General features: G+C 40.8%; 1 non-coding gene across 1 annotated transcript; it reads left to right on the top strand.

Moving 5' to 3' along the window:
* The first annotated feature begins 20,796 nt into the window (after positions 1 to 20,796).
* Positions 20,797 to 20,904, top strand: LOC130943012 (small nucleolar RNA R71). The gene has a single exon (XR_009071551.1). It is a non-coding gene; the product is annotated as a small nucleolar RNA R71 (small nucleolar RNA).
* The last annotated feature ends 1,942 nt before the right edge of the window (positions 20,905 to 22,846 follow it).

Raw genomic sequence — 22,846 nt, 5'->3', positions numbered from 1 at the left:
TCCCTGAGAAAGAAGTCTAAAGAGGCGTCAGGAGTGTTCCTCGCCGACCTAGATGCAAGAGTCGGCAACAACCCTAAACCCGAGCCAGAGGAGGACCTGGAAAAATTTAAGGTCGGCGACACGGAGGAGAAGTTCACGTTCGTGAACAGGAACCTCCCACATGAATTGAAGGAACCTTTGGTGAAAATGATCAGGGCCAATGGCGATCTATTCGCTTGGACGCCAGCCGATATGCCAGGGATAGACCCCCAATTCATGTCACATCACCTGGCCGTCAAGCCGGAAGCCCGACCAGTGGCTCAAAGGAGAAGGAAGATGTCGCAGGAAAGAGTGGAGGAGGTGGCCAGGCAGACGGCCAGTTGGTGGACGAAATTGTGATCATCAATGTTGTACTCTTTGTTGTTGTATGGAATAATTATAATGGCTCTTTACTATGTGTGGACACAACTCCGTTCAACTAACCAGCAAGTGTACTGGGTCGTCCAAGTAATAAACCTTACGTGAGTAAGGGTCGATCCCACAGAGATTGTTGGTATGAAGCAAGCTATGGTCATCTTGTAAATCCCAGTTAGGTAGAGTCAAATGTAATTGGATTAGATATTTAAAAGATAAATAAAATAAAGGGATAGAAATACTTATGTAAATTAATAGTGGGAATTTCAGATAAGCATATGGAGATACTGTGCCCTTTCTCTTTTTCTACTTTCCTACTTCTTCCTTCAACCCCTCTTACTCCTTTCCATGGCAAGCTGTATGTAGGGTATCATCGTTGTCAATGGCTACATCCCATCCTCTCAGTGAAAAAGGTCCAAATGCTCTGTCATAGCACGGCTAATCATCTGTCGGTTCTCAATCAGGTTAGAATAGAATCCCTTGATTCTTTTGCGTCTGTCACTAACGCCCAGCCTTCAGGTGTTTGAAGCTCGTCACAGTCATTCAATCCCGGAATCCTACTCGGAATACCACAGACAAGGTTAGACTTTCCGGATTCCCATGAATGCCGCCATCAATTTTAGCTTATACCACGAAGATTCTGATTAAGGAATCCAAGAGATATGCGCCCGGTCTAAGGTAGAACGGAAGTGGTTGTCAGTCACGCGCGTTCATAGGTGAAAATGATGATGAGTGTCACGGATCATCACATTCATCAAGTTGAAGTGCAACGAATATCTTAGAATAGGAATAAAGAGAATTGAATAGAAAATAATAGTAATTGCATTAAAGCTTGAGATACAGCAGAGCTTCACACCCTTAATCTACGGTGTGTAGAAACTCCACCGTTAAAAATACATAAGTGAAAGGTTCAGGCATGGCCGAATGGCTAGCCCCCCAAAACGTGATCAATGGCCTCCTAAGATGAAGAATAAAACAAAACTGAGACCAAAGATGTAACGTGGTCAAAAGACGACTAATACACTAGTAAAAAGTTCTATTTATACTAAACTAGCTACTAGGGTTTACAGGAGTAAGTAATTGATGCATAAATCCACTTCTGGGGCCCACTTGGTGTGTGTTTGGCTGAGCTTGATCTATCCACGAGCTGAGGCTTCTTTTGGAGTTGAACGCCAAGTTGTAACGTGTTTTGGGCGTTCAACTCCGGGTCGTGACGTGTTTCTGGCGTTTTACTCTAGACAGAAGCATGAAACTGGCGTTGAGCGCCAGTTTACGTCGTCAATTCCCAAATAAAGTATGGACTATTATATATTGCTGGAAAGCTCTGGATGTCTACTTTCCAACGCCATTGAGAGCGCGCCATTTGAAGTTCTGTAGCTCCAGAAAATCTATTTCGAGTGCAGGGAGGTCAGATTCCAACAGCATCAGCAGTCCTTTGTCAGCATCCTATCAGAGTTTTGCTCAAGTCCTTCAATTTCAGCCAGAATTTACCTGAAATCACAGAAAAACACACAAACTCATAGTAAAGTCCAGAAATGTGAATTTAACATAAAAACTAATGAAAACATCCCTAAAAATAGCTTGAACTTACTAAAAACTTCCTAAAAACAATGCCAAAAAGCGTATAAATTATCCGCTCATCACAACACCAAACTTAAATTGTTGCTTGTCCCCAAGCAACTGAAAATCACATAGGATAAAAAGAAGAGAATATACTATAAATTCCAAAATATCAATGAATATTAATTCTAATTAGATGAGCGGGACTTGTAGCTTTTTGCTTCTGAACAGTTTTGGCATCTCACTTTTTCCTTTGAAGTTCAGAATGATTGGCCTCTCTAGGAACTTAGAATTTCGGATAGTGTTATTGACTTTCCTAGTTAAGTATGTTGATTCTTGAACACAGCTACTTATGAGTCTTGGCCGTGGCCCTAAGCACTTTGTTTTCCAGTATTACCACCAGATACATAAATGCCACAGACACATGACTGGGTGAACCTTTTCAGATTGTGACTCAGCTTTGCTAGAGTCCCCAGTTAGTGGTGTCCAGAGCTCTTAAGCACACTCTTTTGCTTTGGATCACGACTTTAACCACTCAGTCTCAAGCTTTTCACTTGGACCTGCATGCCACAAGCACATGGTTAGGGACAGCTTTGAATTAGCCGCTTAGGCCTGGATTTTATTTCCTTGGGCCCTCCTATCCATTGATGCTCAAAGCCTTGGATCCTTTTTACCCTTGCCTTTTGGTTTTAAGGGCTATTGGCTTTTTCTGCTTGCTTTTTCTTTTTCTTTCTATTTTTTTCGCCATTTTTTCTTTTTTTTCGCAAGCTTTTTACTTTTCACTGCTTTTTCTTGCTTCAAGAATCAATTTCATTGATTTTTTAGATCATCAATAACATTTCTATTTGTTCATCATTCTTTCAAGAGCCAATAATTTTAACATTCATAAACAACAAGATCAAGAATATGCATTGTTTAAGCATTCATTCAGAAAACAAAAAGTATTGTCACCACATCAATATAATTAAATTAAATTCAAGGACAATTTTCGAAATTTATGTACTTCTTGTTCTTTTGAATTAAAAACATTTTTCATTTAAGAAAGGTGAAGGATTAATGGAATTATTCATAACTTTAAGACATAGTTACTAAACACTAATGATCATGAAGTAGAGACACAAAACATAAATGAACACAACATAAAAACTGAAAAGCAGAAAGAAATAAGAACAAGGAATGAATCCACCTTAGTGGCGTCTTCTTCTTGAAGGACCAACAATGTCCTTAAGCTCTTCTATGTCCCTTCCTTGCCTTTGTTGCTCCTCCCTCATTGCTCTTTGATCTTTTCTTATTTCATGGAGAATGATGGAGTGCTCATGATGTTCTACCCTTAATTGTTCCACATTGTAGCTCAAATCTTCTAAGGAAGTGTTGAGTTGTTCCCAATAGTTGTTGGGAGGAAAGTGCATCCCTTGAGGCATCTCAGGGATTTCTTGATGATGAGCTTCCTCATGCATCTCTTGAGATCCGTGGAGGGTCTCTCTTGCTTGCTCCATCCTCTTCTTGGTGATGGGCTTATCCTCTTCAATGAGGATGTCTCCTTCTATGATAACTCCAGCTGAGTAACATAGATGGCAAATAAGATGAGGAAAAGCTAGCCTTGCCGTGTTGGAGGACTTATCGGCTATTTTGTAGATTTCATTGGAGATGACTTCATGAACTTCTACTTCCTCTCCAATCATGATGATATGAATCATGATGGCCCGATCCACAGTAACTTCAGATCGGTTGCTAGTGGGAATGATGGAGCGTTGAATGAACTCCAACCATCCTCTAGCCACAGGCTTGAGGTCCAGTCTTCTCAGTTGAACTGGCTTGTCTTTGGAGTCTCTTTTCCATTGAGCTCCTTCCACACATATGTCTGGTGCGCGAAATTGTGATCACTACACAACTTTGCACAACTAACCAGCAAGTGCACTGGGTCATCCAAGTAATAAACCTTACGCGAGTAAGGGTCGATCCCACGGAGATTGTTGGTATGAAGCAAGCTATGGTCACCTTGTAAATCTTAGTCAGGCAGACTCAAATGGGTATAGTGATATACGAATAAAGCATAAAGATAAAGATAGAGGTACTTATGTAATTCATTGGTAGGAACTTCAGATAAGCGTATGAAGATGCCTTCCCTTCCGTCTCTCTGCTTTCCTACTGTCTTCATCCAATCCTTCTTACTCCTTTCCATGGCAAGCTCATGTAGGGTTTCACCGTTGTCAGTGGCTACCTCCCATCCTCTCAGTGAAAATGTTCCTATGCTCTGTCACAGCATATGGCTAATCAGCTGTCGGTTCTCGGTCAGGCCGGAATAGAATCCATTGATTCTTTTGCGTCTGTCACTAACGCCCCGCCTGCTAGGAGTTTGAAGCACGTCACAGTCATTCAATCATTGAATCCTACTCAGAATACCACAGACAAGGTTAGACCTTCCGGATTCTCTTGAATGCCTGATGAGCGGATAATTTATACACTTTTTGGCATTGTTTTTAGTATGTTTTTAGTATGATCTAGTTAGTTTTTAGTATATTTTTATTAGTTTTTAGTCAAAATTCACTTTTCTGGACTTTACTATGAGTTTGTGTGTTTTTCTGTGATTTCAGGTATTTTCTGGCTAAAATTGAGGGTCCTGAGCAAAAATCTGATTCAGAGACTGAAAAGGACTGCAGATGCTGTTGGATTATGACCTCCTTACACTCGAAGTGGATTTTCTGGAGCTACAGAAGCCCAATTGGCGCGCTCTCAACGGCGTTGGAAAGTAGACATCCTGGGCTTTCCAGCAATATATGATAGTCCATACTTTTCCCAAGATTTGATGGCCCAAACTGGCGTGGCAAATCAGCCTCAGAAATTCCAGCGTTTAACGCTGGAACTGGCATAAAACTTGGAGTTAAACGCCCAAACTGGCATGAAAGCTGGCGTTTAACTCCAGAAAAGGTCTCTACACGAAAATGCTTCATTGTTCAGCCCAAGCACACACCAAGTGGGCCCGAAAGTGGATTTTTCTGTCATTTACTCATTTGTAATACCTTAGGTTACTAGTTCACTATAATAGGATCTTTTGACATTGTAACTGGACCTCATGACACTTTACACGTTTCTTTATGTACCTTCCACAGCATGAGTCTCTAAACCCCATGGTTGGGGATGAGGAGCTCTGCTGTGTCTTGATGGATTAATGCAATACTACTGTTTCTTATTCAATGCTTGCTTCCATTCTAAGATATCACTTGTTCTTAACCCGGATGAATGTGATGATCCGTGACACTCATCATATTCTCAACTATGAACGTGTGCTGACAACCACCTCCGTTCTACCTTAGATTGAGTAGATATCTCTTGGATTCCTTAACCAGAATCTTCGTGGTATAAGCTAGAACTGATGGCGGCATTCAAGAGAATCCGGAAGGTCTAAACCTTGTCTGTGGTATTCTGAGTAGGATTCAATGATTGAATGACTGTGACGTGCTTCAAACTCCTAGCAGGCGGGGCGTTAGTGACAGACGCAAAAGAATCGATGGATTCTATTCCGGCCTGACCGAGAACCGACAGCTGAATTCCGCGTGCTGTGACAGAGCATTTGCAAACGTTTTCACTGAGAGGATGGGAGGTAGCCACTGACAACGGTGAAACCCTACATACAGCTTGCCATGGAAGGAGCCTTGCGTGTTTGATGAAGAAGACAGTAGGAAAGCAGAGATTCAGAAGATGGAGCATCTCCAAAACCCCAACCTATTCTCCATTACTGCAATACAAGTAACCATTTCATGTTCTTTTGCTTTTTACAAATCCTGATAATTTCTGATATCCGACTAAGATTTACAAGATAACCATAGCTTGCTTCAAGCCGACAATCTCCGTGGGATCGACCCTTGCTCACGCAAGGTATTACTGGACGACCCAGTGCACTTGCTGGTTAGTTGTGCGGGATTGCAAAAGTGTGATTGTAATTTCGTGCACCAAGTTTTTGGCGCCGTTGCCGGGGATTGTTCGAGTTTGGACAACTGACGGCTTATCTTGTTGCTTAGATTAGGATTGTTTTATTTTTGTTGGTTTAGAGTCTTTTAGTTGAGTCTAGTTTCATATTTTAAGTTTGGTGTCAATTGCATGCTTTGTTTTTCTTTTAATTTCGATTTTGCATGTTCTTAGTCCCTTTTGATTCATAAAAATTCTAAGTTGGTGTTCTTTTGTGTTTTTCTTTTAAAATTTTCGAAAATAGTGTTTGATTTTCTAAAAATTTTAAGTTTGGTGTCTTTTTGTTGTTTTCTCTTTCCTCTTTTCAAAAAGCAAATCTTTTCAAAAATTTTTTTTCAATCATATCTTTTAATTACTGTTTTCAAAATCTTTTTTATTAACTAATTGATTCAGTTCTCAATTTGCTTGATCTTATTTATTTTAATTTTCGAATTTTTATTTTAGTTTTCTTTGTTTTATTTATTTTATTTTATTTTATTTTCGGTTAATTCAAAAAAAAAAAAACAAAATTTATCTTTTTGCATCTATCATTTCCCTTTTGTCCATGATGGACTTAAGTGGATTAATCAGTCCAAAAGGACTCTGGGGTCATATGCTAACCCTATACAGCTGCATATGGGAGTAGTCTGCACACCTCCCATCAAAGCAAGCAGCTTTGAGCTAATCCTCAACTCATTATCATAGTGCAGCAGAATTGCCAGTATTCCGGTCTTCCACAGGAAGAACCTACTGAGTTTCTGGCACAGTTCTTACAAATTGCTGACACAGTACATGATAAAGAGGTGGATCAGGATGTCTACAGACTATTACTGTTTCCATTTGCTGTAAAGATCAAGCTAAAAGGTGGTTGAATAAAACCTACAGCAAGCATAAGACATGGAAACAGTTATCAGACAAATTCCTGAATATTTTACCCTCCAAAGAGGATGACACAGCTAAGGCTGGACATCCAAGGCTTTAAACAAGAGGATAATGAATCCCTTTATAATGCCTGGGAGAGGTATAGAGGCATGCTTAGAAATGCCCTCTGAAATGTTTTCAGAATGGGTGCGTTAGACATCTTCTACTATGGGCTTACAGAAAAAGCTCAGATGTCTTTAGACCACTCAGCTGGTGGATCTATACACATGAGGAAGACAATTGAAGAAGCTCAAGAGCTTATAGACACTGTTGCTAGAAACCAATATTTGTACTCTAGCAATGAGTTCTCTCCAAAAGAAGAAGTCATGGCAGCAGTCACTGACCCTAATCCTCAAGAACAAATAATTGAGCTTAATCAACAATTACTCCTGATGACAGAACAGTTAGCAGAATTTAAGGAGATGCTCTATGAAACTAAAGTTGCTAACAAGAGCATAGAACTACAGTTGAATCAGGCAAAACAGCAAATATCTAAACAGATAACAGAGGAGTGTCAAGCAGTTCAACTAAGGAGTGGGAAGACACTGAATACCACTGCTCAGAATAAAAAGCCAAACAGGAACAATTGACAGAGGATAACCAAACCACTGTTCAAAATCCCTCTGAGGACAGTAAGAGCCAGAGAGGAATGTTATTGGCGTTCAAACGCCAGAAAGGGAAGGAAAGTTGGCGTTAAACGCCCATTCCTTGCCCAGTTCTGGCGTTCAAACGCCAGAAAAGGGAGAGAAGTTGGCGTTTAAAACGCCCAAACTTCACCCATTCCTGGCGTTCAAACACCAAAGGAAGATCAGACACCTGAGAGTGCTGACGTAATCCCTCTAAAAAGGCTTCTTCAACCACTTCTGTAAGGATAAACCTGCGCATCTAAGGTTGAAGAATATCAAGCCAAGATGCCTTATCCTCAGAAACTCCGCAAAGCGGAACAGGATAAGCAATTTGCCCGCTTTGTAGACTATTTAAGGACTCTTGAAATAAAGATTCCATTTGCAGAGGCACTTGAGCAAATACCTTCTTATGCTAAGTTCATGAAGGAAATCTTAAGTCATAAGAAGGATTGGAGAGAACTGAAAAAGTGTTTCTCACTGAGAATGCAGTGCAGTCATTCTGAAAGCTTACCAGAAAAGCTTCAAGATCCTGGAAGCTTTCTGATACCATGCACATTAGAAGGCACTTGCACCAAGACAGCTCTATGTGATGTTGGAGCAAGCATCAATCTAATGCCTGCATCCACTATCAGAAAGCTTGGGTTGACTGGAGAAGTCAACCAACCAGGATATGCCTCCAACTTGCTGATGGCTCCATTAAACATCCATCAGGCATAATAGAGGATAGATGTCAAGGTTGGGCCATTTGCCTTTCCAACTGACTTTGTGTGCTGGAAATGGAGGAGCACAAGAGTGCAACTCTCATTCTAGGAAGACCATTCCTAGCAACTGACGAACTCTCATTGATGTACAAAAGGGGAAGTAACTTGAGAGTCATGAGGATGAGTCAAGTTAATGCTGTAAAAGCTATACAGCATCCAGACACACCAAATGACTGCATGGGCGCTGACATCATTGACTCTCTGGTAGAAGAGATCAATATGCTGAAAGCCTAGAATCAGAGCTTGAAGACATCTTCAAGGATGCTCAAACTGATCAAGAAGAACCAGAGGAGGCAAAGAATTTTCGAAAATTCCTCAGGAAGAGGATAAGCCTCCTAAGCCTGAACTCAAACCACTACCACCATCCCTGAATATGCATTTCTGGGAGAGGGTGACACTTTTCCAGTGATCATAAGCTCTGCTTTAAATTCACAGGAAGAGGACTGATTCAAGTGCTAAGGACACACAAGACAGCTCTTGGTGGTCCATAAGTGATCTTAAGGGCATTAGCCCAGCTAGATGCATGCACAAGATCCTATTGGAGGATAATGCCAAACCTGTGGTCCACCACAGAGGAGGCTAAATCCAGCATGAAGGAGGTGGTGCAGAAAGAGGTCACTAAATTATTAGAGGCTGGGATTATTTATCCTATTTCTGATAGCCCCTGGTGAGCCCTGTCCAAGTTGTTCCCGAAAGGGAGGCATGACATGGTTCATAATGAAAAAAATGAACTGGTTCCTACAAGGACAGTCACAGGGTGGCGCATGTGTATTGATTACAGAAGGCTCAACACAGCACCAGAAGGATCATTTTCCTTTACCATTCATAGACCAAATGCTAGAAGACTAGCTGGTCATATTACTATTGCTTTTGGATGGCTATTCAGCTACAACCAAATTGCAGTAATCCTCAGGACCAAGAGAAACAGCATTTACTTGCCCTTCTGGCGTATTTGCCTACAAGGATGCCTTTTGGTTTTGCAATGCACCTGCAACCTTTCAGAGGTGCATGCTCTCTATCTTCTCATATGGTAGAGAAATTTCTGGAAGTCTTCATGGATGACTTCTCAGTATATGGAGATCATTCAGCTCCTGTCTTAACCACCTAGCACTTGTCCTGAAAATGCCAAGAGACTAACCTGGTTTTAAACTGGGAAATGTCACTTTATGGTGACTGAAGGAATTGTCCTTGGCACAAAATTTCAAGCAAGGGAATAGAGGTGGATAAGGCAAAGGTAGGGTAATTGAAAATTACCACCACCTGCCAATGTTAAGGCAATCAAAGCTTCTGGGGCATGCATGGATTCTACAGAAGGTTTATAAAGGATTTTTCGAAATTGCAAAACCTTTGAGTAACCTGTTAGCTGCTGACACACCATTTGTATTTGACACACAGTGTCTGCAGGCATTTGATACCCTGAAGCTAAGTTGGTCACAGCACCAGTTATCTCTGCACCAGATTGGACATTGCCATTTGAACTAATGTGTGATGCCAGTGACCATGCCATTGTGCAGTTGTTGGGACAGAGGCATAACAAGCTTCTGCACGTCATTTCTATGCCAGCCGTGTTCTAAATGACGCACAAAGACTACACAACCACAGAAAAGAGTTACTTGCAGTGGTCTATGCCATTGACAATTTAGATCCTATCTAGTGGGATCCAAGTAGTTGTGTACACTGACCATGCTGCTCTTAATACTTACTCACAAGCAGGATTCAAAACCCAGGCTTATAGATGGGTGTTGCTTCTGCAAGAGTTTGATATAGAAATAAGAACAGAAAAAGGACAGAGAACCAAGTAGCTGATCATCTGTCCCGAATAGAACCAGTAGCTGGGGCGTCCCTCCCTTCTACTGAGATTTCTGAGACTTTCCAGATGAGCAACCTTTGCCATTCAGGAAGTCCATGGTTGCAGATATTGCAAATTATAAAGCTGTGAGGTTATACCCAGGAGTACAGTACGTGCAGAGAAGAAATTAATTTCAGATGCCAAGTATTACCTGGGTGAACCATATCTCTTTAAGAGATGTGCGACGGAGTGATCCGCAGATGTGTACCCAGAGAAGAGCACAAAGGATCCTATGGCACTGCCATGGATCACAGTATGGAGGACATTTTGGAAGTGAGCGAACAGCCACTAAAGTACTCCAATGTGGCTTCTACTGGCCTACTCTATAAGATTCCGAGAGTTTGTGCGTACTGGACAGTTGCAAAGAGCTGGTAACCTGCCTCATGGATATGCCATGCCTCACAGGATATTAGAGATAGAATTGTATATGGGGAATTGACTTCATGGGTCCATTCCCACCATCATACTCAAACACCTACATTCTGGTGGCAGTGGACTACGTATCTAAGTGGGTAGAAGCAATTGCTACACCCACTAATGATACCAAGACCGTGCTAAAATTCCTCCAGAAACACATCTTCAGCAGGTTTGGTGTTCCCAGAGTACTAATCAGTGATGGGGGCACTCATTTCTGCAATAAACAGCTATACTCTGCTATGGTTAGATATGGAATCAGCCATAAAGTGGCAACTCCGTATCATCCACAGACAAATGGGCAAGCTGAAGTCTCTAACAGAGAGCTAAAAAGAATCCTAGAACGGACTGTAATAGCCCGAAGAAAGGATTAGGCAAGGAGCTTGGATGATGCTCTGTGGGCATACAGAACAGCATTCAAGACTCCTATAGGAACCTCTCCATACCAATTGGTGTATGGGAAGGCCTGTCATCTGCCCGTGGAACTGGAACATAAAGCCTACTAGGCAACCAGGTTCCTAAACATGGACGCACAGTTAGCTGGTGAAAAGAGATTGCTCCAGCTAAATGAGCTAGAGGAGTTCAGACTCATGCCTTTGAAATGCAAAAATTATAAGGAAAAGGCAAAGAATGGCATGATAAGAAGTTGTCAACCAGAGTCTTTGAGCCGGACAAAAGTTCTGCTCTTTAACTCTAGGCTCAAATTGTTTCCAGGAAAACTCAAATCCCGGTGGGGGGTCCGTATGTGATTACAGGAGTTTCACCATATGGATATGTTGAGCTTCAGGATATTATTCTGACAAAAAGTTCATTGTAATGGACAGAGAATCAGCATTATCTTGAAGGCAATTTTGAGCAGGAATGCTCAAAACTGAGACTTGAGTGATTCTCAGTGAAGGTCCAGCTAAAGACAGTAAAGAAGCGCTTGCTGGGGCAACCCAGTCATTAGGGGTTATATGAATTGTTCTTACAGAGGCTAGTATCAAAAATGAAGGAATTCACAGAGTTACAGAAGGATTCAGCTCAAAAAGCAGAGAAATGAGCTTACTGGCGAAAAACGCCAGTAGGGGCATTTTGGGCGTTAAACGCCAGAATGGGTACCATTCTGGGCGTTTAACGCCAGGATGGTGCCATTTTGGGCGTTAAACGCCAGAATGGGCACCATTCTGGGCGTTTAACACCAGGTGTGCAGCATCCTGGCGTTTTAGAAAACCCCAGTGAGGAAGAATTTCTGGCGTTTAACGCCAGCCAGGGTACCTGGCTGGGCGTTAAACGCCCAATTGGGGCAACAAATGGGCGTTAAACGCCAGAATGGGTGCCATTCTGGGTGTTTAACGCCAGCTTGGTGGGGGGACCACAATTTTGTTTTCAAATCAGATTTTTTCAAACTTTCCTTTTCTCACCCATACTTTTCTACAAAATCACACTTCAACCTTTCATCATTCACCTTCAAATCTTCACAAATCAAAACCATTCTTCAAATCTATCTCAAAATTAATCCCAAATCTTCTTTAAAAACTCACCCTTTTCTCAAATCCTTTCCATATCTTCTCAAATTTTCTTTCAAATTCTTATTTTTTTCGAAATCTCTTCTCCCCCTCCCTTATAAATACACGTTTGTTCCCCCTCATTCCACCACACCATTCGAATTCCTCTTCTCTCTCTCTTCTTCTTTCTTTGCTTGAGATATAGCAAACCCTAAGTTTGGTGTGCTTTTCCGTAATCACTAATCCAAGATTCATCAAGATCATGGCTCCTAAGGGAAAACAAACCATTTAAGAGGAAGGAAAGAGAATAATCCAAAGAATCTTTGGAATCAAGAGAAGTTCTTAACCAAAGAACATGAAGACCATTATCACAAGATAATGGGTCTGAGGTCAGTGATCCCGGAAGTGAAGTTTGATTTGAAAGAAGATGAATATCCGGGGATCCAAGAGCAAATTCGAAACAGAGGATGGAAGTTCTAACCAATCCTGAGATAAAGGTTGGAAGGAACATGGTTCAGGAATTCTACTCAAATCTGTGGCTAACAGATAAGCAGAGAATGACTGGAACTGCTTCCATACCTACAGAACCATGGTCAGAGGGAAAGTTATGTACTTCCATCTGGACAAAATAAGAGAAATCTTCAAGTTACCTCAACTGCAAGATGATCCTGATTCCTTCAATAGGAGGATGGTGAGGGCAGATAAAGGGTTAGATCAAGTTCTAGAGGACATATGCCTCCCTGGGACTAATGGATAACCAATTCTAAGGGTGCCCCAAACCAACTCAAGAGGGGAGACCTCAAACCAATTGCAAGAGGTTGGCTAGACTTTATTGGGCGTTCCATATTGCCCACTAGCAACCGTTCTGAGGTCCATCAAGAGAGCAGTGATGATTCATTGCATTATGCTTGGAAAAGAATGGAGGTCCATCATGTGATTGCTTGTGAGATCTACACAATTGCAAATAAGAATTCCACTGAAGCCAAAACTGGCTTACCCAAGCTTGATCTCCTGCTCTGTAAAGAGGCTGGGGTGAAGATGGAAGTAGATGAGTTCATACCCATGAACACCCAATCACCAAGAAGTCAATGGAAGGACAAATTCAAGACAACTCTATCAAAAGGAGGGCGCAGGTTCCTCCCTGAATTCCCTGAAATTGGCTACGGGCCAGCCTAGAAGCATCTATCACCAAGTTGCCAAGAAACTATGGAGCAACTGAAGGAAGAACAGCAGAATCAGAACTGCATGCTCTGCAAATTGCTGAAGGAACAAGAGAAGCAGGGGCGTGAACTCCAAGAGATGAAACGCCAAAAGCTCTCCTCTCAAGCTGAGGGAGCATCCACTTCTCAAAATCAAGGTTGTTGAGTCCTAACTCTGTGAAAACCTCTATCATTAGGAGTCTATTTTTGCGTTTTTCTTTTGTTTCCTATTCCTATTTTTATTTTTATTTTTATATTTGAGTCTTGTTCTTAATTCATAGTTAATAAAATTTATGCCTTAAAGTTATGAATATCCTATGAATCCATCACCTCTCTTAAATGAAAAATGCTTTAATCACAAAAGAACAAGAAGTACAGGATTTCGAAATTTATCCTTGAAACTAGTTGAATTAGTTTGATGTGGTGACAATACTTTTTGCTTTCTGAATGAATGCTTGAACAGTGCATATGTCTTTTGAATTTGTTGTTTTAAGAATGTTAAAATTGTTGGCTCTTGAAAGAATGATGGAAAAGGAGAACTGTTATTGAGGATCTGAAAAATCATTAAAGTGATTCTTGAAGCAAGAAATAGCAATCAAAAAAAAAAATAATAAAGTTGTGAACCAAGGCAAAAGGAGTGTGCTTAAGAACCCTGGACACCTCTAATTGGGGACTCTAGCAAAGCTGAGTCACAATCTAAAAAGGTTCACCCAATTATGTGTCTGTGGCATGTATGTATCCGGTGGTAATACTGGAAGACAGAGTGCTTTGGGCCACAGCCAAGACTCATACACTAGCTATGTTCAAGAATCAATATACTTAACTAGGAGAATCAATAACACTATCTGAGTTCTGAGTTCTTATAGATGCCAATCATTCTGAACTTCAAGGGATAGAGTGAGATGCCAAAACTGTTCGGAGGCAAAAAGCTACTAGTCCCGCTCATCTAATTGGAGCTATGTTCCTTGATATTTTGGAGTCTATAGTATTCTCTTCTTTTTATCCTATTTTGAATTTCAGTTGCTTGGGGACAAGCAACAATTTAAGTTTGGTGTTGTGATGAGCGGATAATTTATACACTTTTTGGCATTGTTTTTAGTATGTTTTTAGTATGATCTAGTTAGTTTTTAGTATATTTTTATTAGTTTTTAGTCAAAATTCACTTTTCTGGACTTTACTATGAGTTTGTGTATTTTTCTGTGATTTCAGGTATTTTCTAGCTGAAATTGAGGGTCCTGAGCAAAAATTTGATTCAGAGACTGAAAAGGACTGCAGATGCTGTTGGATTCTGACCTCCTTACACTCGAAGTGGATTTTCTGGAGCTACAGAAGCCCAATTGGCGCGCTCTCAACGGCGTTGAAAAGTAGACATCCTGGGCTTTCCAGCAATATATGATAGTCCATACTTTGCCCAAGATTTGATGGCCCAAACCGGCGTGGCAAATCAGCCTCAGAAATTCCAGCGTTTAACGCTGGAACTGGCATAAAACTTGGAGTTAAACGCCCAAACTGGCATGAAAGCTGGCGTTTAACTCCAGAAAAGGTCTCTACACGAAAATGCTTCATTGTTCAGCCCAAGCACACACCAAGTGGGCCCGAAAGTGGATTTTTCTGTCATTTACTCATTTCTGTAATACCTTAGGTTACTAGTTCACTATTAATAGGATCTTTTGACATTGTAACTGGACCTCATGACACTTTACACGTTTTCTTTGTGTACCTTCTACAGCATGAGTCTCTAAACCCCATGGTTGGGGGTGAGGAGCTCTGCTGTGTCTTGATGGATTAATGCAATTACTACTGTTTCTTATTCAATCATGCTTGCTTCCATTCTAAGATATCACTTGTTCTTAACCCGGATGAATGTGATGATCCGTGACACTCATCATATTCTCAACTATGAACGTGTGCCTGACAACCACCTCCGTTCTACCTTAGATTGAGTAGATATCTCTTGGATTCCTTAACCAGAATCTTCGTGGTATAAGCTAGAACTGATGGCGGCATTCAAGAGAATCCGGAAGGTCTAAACCTTGTCTATGGTATATTCTGAGTAGGATTCAATGATTGAATGACTGTGACGTGCTTCAAACTCCTAGCAGGCGGGGCGTTAGTGACAGACGCAAAAGAATCGATGGATTCTATTCCGGCCTGACCGAGAACCGACAGCTGAATTCCGCGTGCTGTGACAGAGCATTTGCAAACGTTTTCACTGAGAGGATGGGAGGTAGCCACTGACAACGGTGAAACCCTACATACAGCTTGCCATGGAAGGAGCCTTGCGTGTTTGATGAAGAAGACAGTAGGAAAGCAGAGATTCAGAAGATGGAGCATCTCCAAAACCCCAACCTATTCTCCATTACTGCAATACAAGTAACCATTTCATGTTCTTTTGCTTTTTACAATCAATCCTGATAATTTCTGATATCCTGACTAAGATTTACAAGATAACCATAGCTTGCTTCAAGCCGACAATCTCCGTGGGATCGACCCTTGCTCACGTAAGGTATTACTTGGACGACCCAGTGCACTTGCTGGTTAGTTGTGCGGGATTGCAAAAGTGTGATTGCAATTTCGTGCACCAATGCCGCCATCAGTTCTCGCCTATACCACGAAGACTCTGATCTCACGGAATGGCTGGCTCGTTTGTCAGGCGAGCACTCGGTTGTCAGGCGATCAACCATGCATCGTGTATCAGGAATCCAAGAGATAAACACTAGAGCCTTGGTTGCTTGTAGAACAAAAGTGGTTGTCAGTCACCTTGTTCATGAGTGAGAATGATGATGAGTGTCACGGATCATCACATTCATCAAGTTGAAGAACAAGTGATATCTTGGACAAAGAACAAGCGGAATTGAATAGAAGAACAATAGTAATTGCATTAATACTCGAGGTACAGCAGAGCTCCACACCTTAATCTATGGTGTGTAGAAACTCCACCGTTGAAAATACATAAGAACAAGGTCTAGGCATGACCGAATGGCCAGCCTCCCAATGATCTAAGAACTAGATGTCCAAAGATGATCAAAGGATCTAAAATAATCCAAAGATGAAAATACAATAGTAAAAAGGTCCTATATATAGAGAACTAGTAGCCTAGGGTGTACAGAGATGAGTAAATGACATAAAAATCCACTTCCGGGCCCACTTGGTGTGTGCTTGGGCTGAGCAATGAAGCATTTTCGTGTAGAGACTCTTCTTGGAGTTAAACGCCAGCTTTTATGCCAGTTTGGGCGTTTAACTCCCATTTAGGTGCCAGTTCCGGCGTTTAACGCTGGAATTCCTGAGGGTGACTTTGAACGCCGGTTTGGGCCGTCAAATCTTGGGCAAAGTATGGACTATATATTGCTGGAAAGCCCAGGATGTCTACTTTCCAACGCCGTTGAGAGCGCACCAATTGGGCTTCTGTAGCTCCAGAAAATCCACTTCGAGTGCAGGGAGGTCAGAATCCAACAGCATCTGCAGTCCTTTTCAGTCTCTGGATCAGATTTTTGCTCAGGTCCCTCAATTTCAGCCAGAAAATACCTGAAATCACAGAAAAACACACAAACTCATAGTAAAGTCCAGAAAAGTGAATTTTAACTAAAAACTAATAAAAATATACTAAGAACTTAACTAAAACTACTAAAAACATACTAAAAACAATGCCAAAAAGGGTACAAATTATCCGCTCATCACAACACCAAACTTAAATTGTTGCTTGTCCCCAAGCAACTGAAAATCAAATAAGATAAAAAGAAGAGAATATACTATAGACTCCAAATTATCAATGAAACTTAGCTCCAAATTAGATGAGCGGGACTAGTAGCTTTTGCCTCCAACAGGTTTGGCATCTCACTTTATCCTTTGAAATTCAGAATGATTGGCTTCTTTAGGAACTCAGAATCCAGATAGTGTTATTGATTCTCCTAGTTAAGTATGATGATTCTTGAACACAGCTACTTATTGAGTCTTGGCCGTGGCCCAAAGCACTCTGTCTTCCAGTATTACCACCGGATACATACATGCCACAGACACATAATGGGTGAACCTTTTCAGATTGTGACTCAGCTTTGCTAAAGTCCCCAATTAGAGGTGTCCAGGGTTCTTAAGCACACTCTTTTTGCCTTGGATCACAACTTTATTTCTTTCTTTTTCTTTCTTTTTCTCTTTCTTTTCTTTTTTTCGTCTCTCTCTTTCTTTTTTTTTTTTGTATTCACTGCTTTTTCTTGCTTCAAGAATCATTTTTATGATTTTTCAGATCCTCAGTAACATGTCTCCTTTTTCATCATTCTTTCAAGAGCCAACAATTTTAACATTCATGAACAACAAATTCAAAAGACATATGCACTGTTCAAGCATACATTCAGAAAACAAAAAGTATTGTCACCACATCAAACTAATTAAGCTAGTTTTAAAGATGAATTTGAAATCATGTACTTCTTGTTCTTTTGTAATAAAAATAGTTTTCATTTAAGAAAGGTGATGGATTCATAGGTCATTCATAACTTTAAGGCATAGACACTAAGACACTAATGATCATAAGACACAAATATGGATAAACATAAGCACTAAATTTTCGAAAAACAGAAGAATAAAGAACAAGGAGATTAAAGAACGGGTCCACCTTAGTGATGGCGGCTTGTTCTTCCTCTTGAAGGTCTTATGGAGTGCTTGAGCTCCTCAATGTTTCTTCCTTGTCTTTGTTGCTCCTCTATCATGATTCTTTGATCTTCTCTAATTTCATGGAGGAGAATGGAGTATTCTTGGTGCTCCACCCTTAGTTGTCCCATGTTGGAACTCAGTTCTCCTAGGGAGGTGTTAATTTGCTCCCAATAGTCTTGTGGAGGAAAGTGCATCCCTTGAGGCATCTCAGGGATCTCATGATGAGAGGGGTCTCTTGTTTACTCCATCTTTTTCTTAGTGATGGACTTGTGGTCATGCCTTCTCAGTTGAACCGGCTTCCCTCTTGAGTTTCTCTTCCATTGAGCGCCCTCTTCACAAATGTTTATAAGGACTTGGTCCAACCTTTGATCAAAGTTGACCCTTCTTCATGGCCACAACTTCATAGAAGTGGTCTTGATGCACCCTTGAGATGAATCTCTCCATCTCCCATGACTCGGAGGTGAAAGCTTTTGCCTTCCCTTTCCTCTTTCTAGAGGTTTCTCCGGCCTTGGATGCCATAAATGGTTATGGAAAAACAAAAAGCAATGCTTTTACCACACCAAACTTAAAAGTTTTGCTCGTCCTCGAGCAAAAGAAGAAAGTAAGAGTAGAAGAAGAAGGAATGAGGAAGAAGGGAATGGCTTTGTGTTTCGGCTATTATGGGTGGGTTTGGGTGGGAAAGTGGTTTGAATTTGAATGGTGAGGTAGGTGGGGTTTTATGAAGGATGGATATGAGTGGTGAAGAGAAAGAAGGGATTTGATAGGTGAAGGATTTTTGGGGAAGAGGTATTGAGGTTATTGGTGAATGAGTGAAGAAGAGAGAGAGTGGTGGGGTTGGTGGGTATCCTGTGGGGTCCACAGATCCTGTGGTGTCAAGGAAAAGTCATCCCTGCACCAAATGGCTTTCAAAATCACGTTTTGAGCCATTTCTGGGGTTAAACGCCGGGCTGGTGCCCATTCCTGGCGTTTAACGCCAGGTTCTTGCCCTTTTCTGGCGTTTAACGCCAGTCTAGTGCCCCTTTCTGGCGTTAAACGCCCAGAATGGTGCCAGACTGGGCGTTAAACGCCCAACTGCTAGCCTCACTGGCGTTTAAACGCCAGTGGGTTCTTCCTCCAGGGTGTGCTATTTTTCTTCCTGTTTTTCATTCTGTTTTTTTCTTTTTCAATTGATTTTGTGTCTTCTTATGATCATCAACCTACAAAAAAACATAAAATAATAAAAGAAAATAGATAAAATATAACATTGGGTTGCCTCCCAACAAGTGCTTCTTTAATGTCAGTAGCTTGACAGATGGCTCTCATGGAGCCTCACATTTTCTCAGAGCAATGTTGGAACCTCCCAACACCAAACTTAGAGTTTGAATGTGGGGGTTCAACACCAAACTTAGAGTTTGGTTGTGGCCTCCCAACACCAAACTTAGAGTTTGACTGTGGGGGCTCTGTTTGTCTCTGTTTTGAGAGAAGCTCTTCATGCTTCCTCTCCATGATGACAGAGGGATATCCTTGAGCCTTAAACACCAAGGATTCTTCATTCACTTGAATGATCAACTCTCCTCTATCAACAACAATCACAGCCTTTGCTGTGGCCAGGAAGGGTCTGCCCAGGATGATGGTTTCATCCATGCACTTCCCAGTCTCTAGGACTACGAAATCAGCAGGGATGTAATGGTCTTCAATCTTCACCAAAACATCCTCTACAAGTCCATGAGCTTGTCTTCTTGAGTTGTCTGCCATCTCTAATGAGATTCTTGCAGCTTGTACCTCAAAGATCCCTAGCTTCTCCATTACAGAGAGAGGCATGAGGTTTACACTTGACCCTAAGTCACACAGAGCCTTCTTGAAGGTTATGGTGCCTATGGTACAAGGTATTGAAAACTTCCCAGGATCTTGTCTCTTTTGAGGTAATTTCTGCCTAGACAAGTCATCCAGTTCTTTGGTGAGCAAAGGAGGTTCATTCTCCCAAGTCTCATTTCCAAATAACTTGTCATTTAGCTTCATGATTGCTCCAAGGTATTTAGCAACTTGCTCTTCAGTGACATACTCATCCTCTTCAGAGGAAGAATACTCATCAGAGCTCATGAAAGGCAGAAGTAAGTCCAATGGAATCTCTATGGTCTCATGTTGAGCCTCAGATTCCCATGGTTCCTCGTTGGGGAACTTAATGGAGGTCAGTGCACGCCCACTGAGATCTTCCTCAGTGGCATTCACTTCCTCTCCTTCTTCTCCAAATTCGGCCATGTTGATGGCCTTGCACTCTCCTTTTGGATTTTCTTCTGTATTGCTTGGGAGAGTACTAGGAGGGAGTTCAGTAACTTTCTTGCTCAGCTGTCCCACTTGTGCCTCCAAATTCCTAATGGAGGACCTTGTTTCAGTCATAAAACTTTGAGTGGTTTTAATTAGATCAGAGACCATAGTTGCTAAGTCAGAGGGGTTCTGCTTAGAATTCTCTGTCTGTTGCTGAGAAGATGATGGAAAAGGCTTGCTATTGCTAAACCTGTTTCTTCCACCATTATTGTTATTGAAACCTTGTTGAGGTCTCTCTTGATTCTTCCATGAGAAATTTGGATGATTTCTCCATGAAGAATTATAGGTGTTTCCATAGGGTTCTCCTAGGTAATTCACCTCTTCCATTGAAGGGTTCTCAGGATCATAGGCTTCTTCTTCAGATGAAGCATCCTTAGTACTGCTTGGTGCATTTTGCATTCCAGACTGACTTTGAGAAATCAAATTGACTTGTTGAGTCAATATCTTGTTCTGAGCCAATATGGCATTCAGAGCATCAATCTCAAGAACTCCTTTCTTCTGATTTGTCCCATTGTTCACAGGATTCCTTTCAGAAGTGTACATGAATTGGTTATTTACAACCATTTCAATTAGGTCTTGAGCTTCTGTAGGCGTCTTCTTCAGATGAAGAGATCCTCCAGCTGAGCTATCTAAAGACATCTTGGATAGTTCAGAGAGACCATCATAGAAAATACCTATGATGCTCCATTCAGAAAGCATGTCAGAAGGACATTTCCTGATTAATTGTTTGTATCTTTCCCAAGCTTCATAGAGGGATTCTCCATCCTTCTGTCTGAAGGTTTGGACTTCCACTCTAAGCTTACTCAATTTTTGAGGTGGAAAGAACTTTGCCAAGAAGGCATTGACTAGCTTTTCCCATGAGTCCAGGCTTTCTTTAGGTTGTGAGTCCAACCATGTCCTAGCTCTGTCTCTTACAGCAAAAGGGAATAGCATTAGTCTGTAGACCTCAGGGTCAACCCCATTAGTCTTGACTGTGTCACAGATTTGCAAGAATTCAGCTAAGAACTGATGAGGATCTTCCAATGGAAGTCCATGAAACTTGCAATTCTGTTGCATTAGAGAAACTAATTGAGGCTTAAGCTCAAAGTTGTTTACTCCAATGGCAGGGATAGAGATGCTTCTCCCATAAAAGTCGGGAGTAGGTGCAGTAAAGTCACCCAGCACCTTCCTTGTATTGTTGGCATTGTTGTTGTTTTCGGCTGCCATGTTTTCTTCTTTGAAGATTTCTGTTAGGTCCTCTACAGAGAGTTGTGCCTTAGCTTCTCTTAGCTTTCGCTTCAAGGTCCTTTCAGGTTCAGGGTCAGCTTCAACAAGAATGCCTTTGTCTCTGCTCCTGCTCATATGAAAGAGAAGAGAACAAGAAAATATGGAATCCTCTATGTCACAGTATAGAGATTCCTTGAGGTGTCAGAGGAAAAGAAAAGTAGAAGACAGAAGTAGAAAATTCGAACTTATCAAAGAAGATGGAGTTCGAATTTTGCATTAAGGAATATTTTTAGTCTATAAATAGAAGGATGTGAAGAGAAGGGAAGTAATTTTCGAAAATTAAGTAAAAGATTTTGAAAACATTTTGAAAAACACTAATTGATTTTCGAAAATAAGAGTGGGAAAGAAATCAAGTGATTTTTGAAAAAGATTTTGAAATTAAAAAGATTTGATTGAAAAATATTTTGAAAAAGATGTGGTTAAGAAGATGTGATTGGTTTTAAAAGAAATATGTGATTGAAAAGATATGATTTGAAAACAATTTTAAAAAGATTTGATTTTAAAAATTAATGACTTGCCTAACAAGAAAAGATATGATTCAAACATTAAACCTTTCTCAACAGAAAAGGCAATATACTTGAGATGTTCAATCAAATCATTAATTGTTAGTAAGTATCTTTGAAAAAGGAAAGAAATTGATTTTGAAAACATTTGATTGAAAAGATATGATTTGAAAAAGATTTGATTTTGAAAAACTTTGAAAACTTGAAAAAAAAATTGATTTGAAAACAAAATCCTCTCCCCTGTGCCATCCTGGCGTTAAACGCCCAGAATGGTATCCATTCTGGCGTTTAACGCCCAAAATGCTACCTTTTTGGGCGTTAAATGCCCAACCAGGCACCCTGGCTGGCGTTTAAACGCCAGTCTGTCCTTCTTCACTGGGCGTTTTGAACGCCCAGCTTTTTCTTTGTAATTCCTCTGCTGCATGTTCTGAATCTTTAGTTCCCTGTACTATTGACTTGAAAATAGAACCAAGATCAAATAAACAATACATGCAAGACACCAAACTTAAAATTAGACACTAGACTCAAACAAGAAACATAAAATATTTTTGCTTTTTATGATTTTGAAAATTTTTTTGTGTTTTTTTTTTCGAAAATTATATGGAAATAGAAAATAAAAGTTTCAGAATTCTTAATTTGGATTCCAGGAATCATTGCAATGCTAGTCTAAGACTCCGGTCCAGGAATTAGACATGGCTTCACAGCCAGCCAAGCTTTCAAAGAAAGCTTCGGTCCAAAACACTAGACATGGCCAATGGCCAGCCAAGCCTTAGCAGATCATTGCTCCAATAGCAAGATTGATAGAGATCAACAAGCTCTTGTGATGATCAGTTGAAACCTCGGTCCAATAAGATTAGACATGGCTTCTCAGCCAGCCAGACTTCAACAGATCATCATGAAACACTAGAATTCATTCTTAAGAACTCTGAAGAAAAATACCTAATCTAAGCAACAAGATGAACCGTCAGTTGTCC

Source organism: Arachis stenosperma, chromosome 7 (assembly GCF_014773155.1).
Source record: "Arachis stenosperma cultivar V10309 chromosome 7, arast.V10309.gnm1.PFL2, whole genome shotgun sequence".
In the NCBI taxonomy this organism is placed as follows: Eukaryota; Viridiplantae; Streptophyta; class Magnoliopsida; order Fabales; family Fabaceae; genus Arachis; species Arachis stenosperma.
This window is presented reverse-complemented; position numbering and strand designations above follow the sequence as displayed.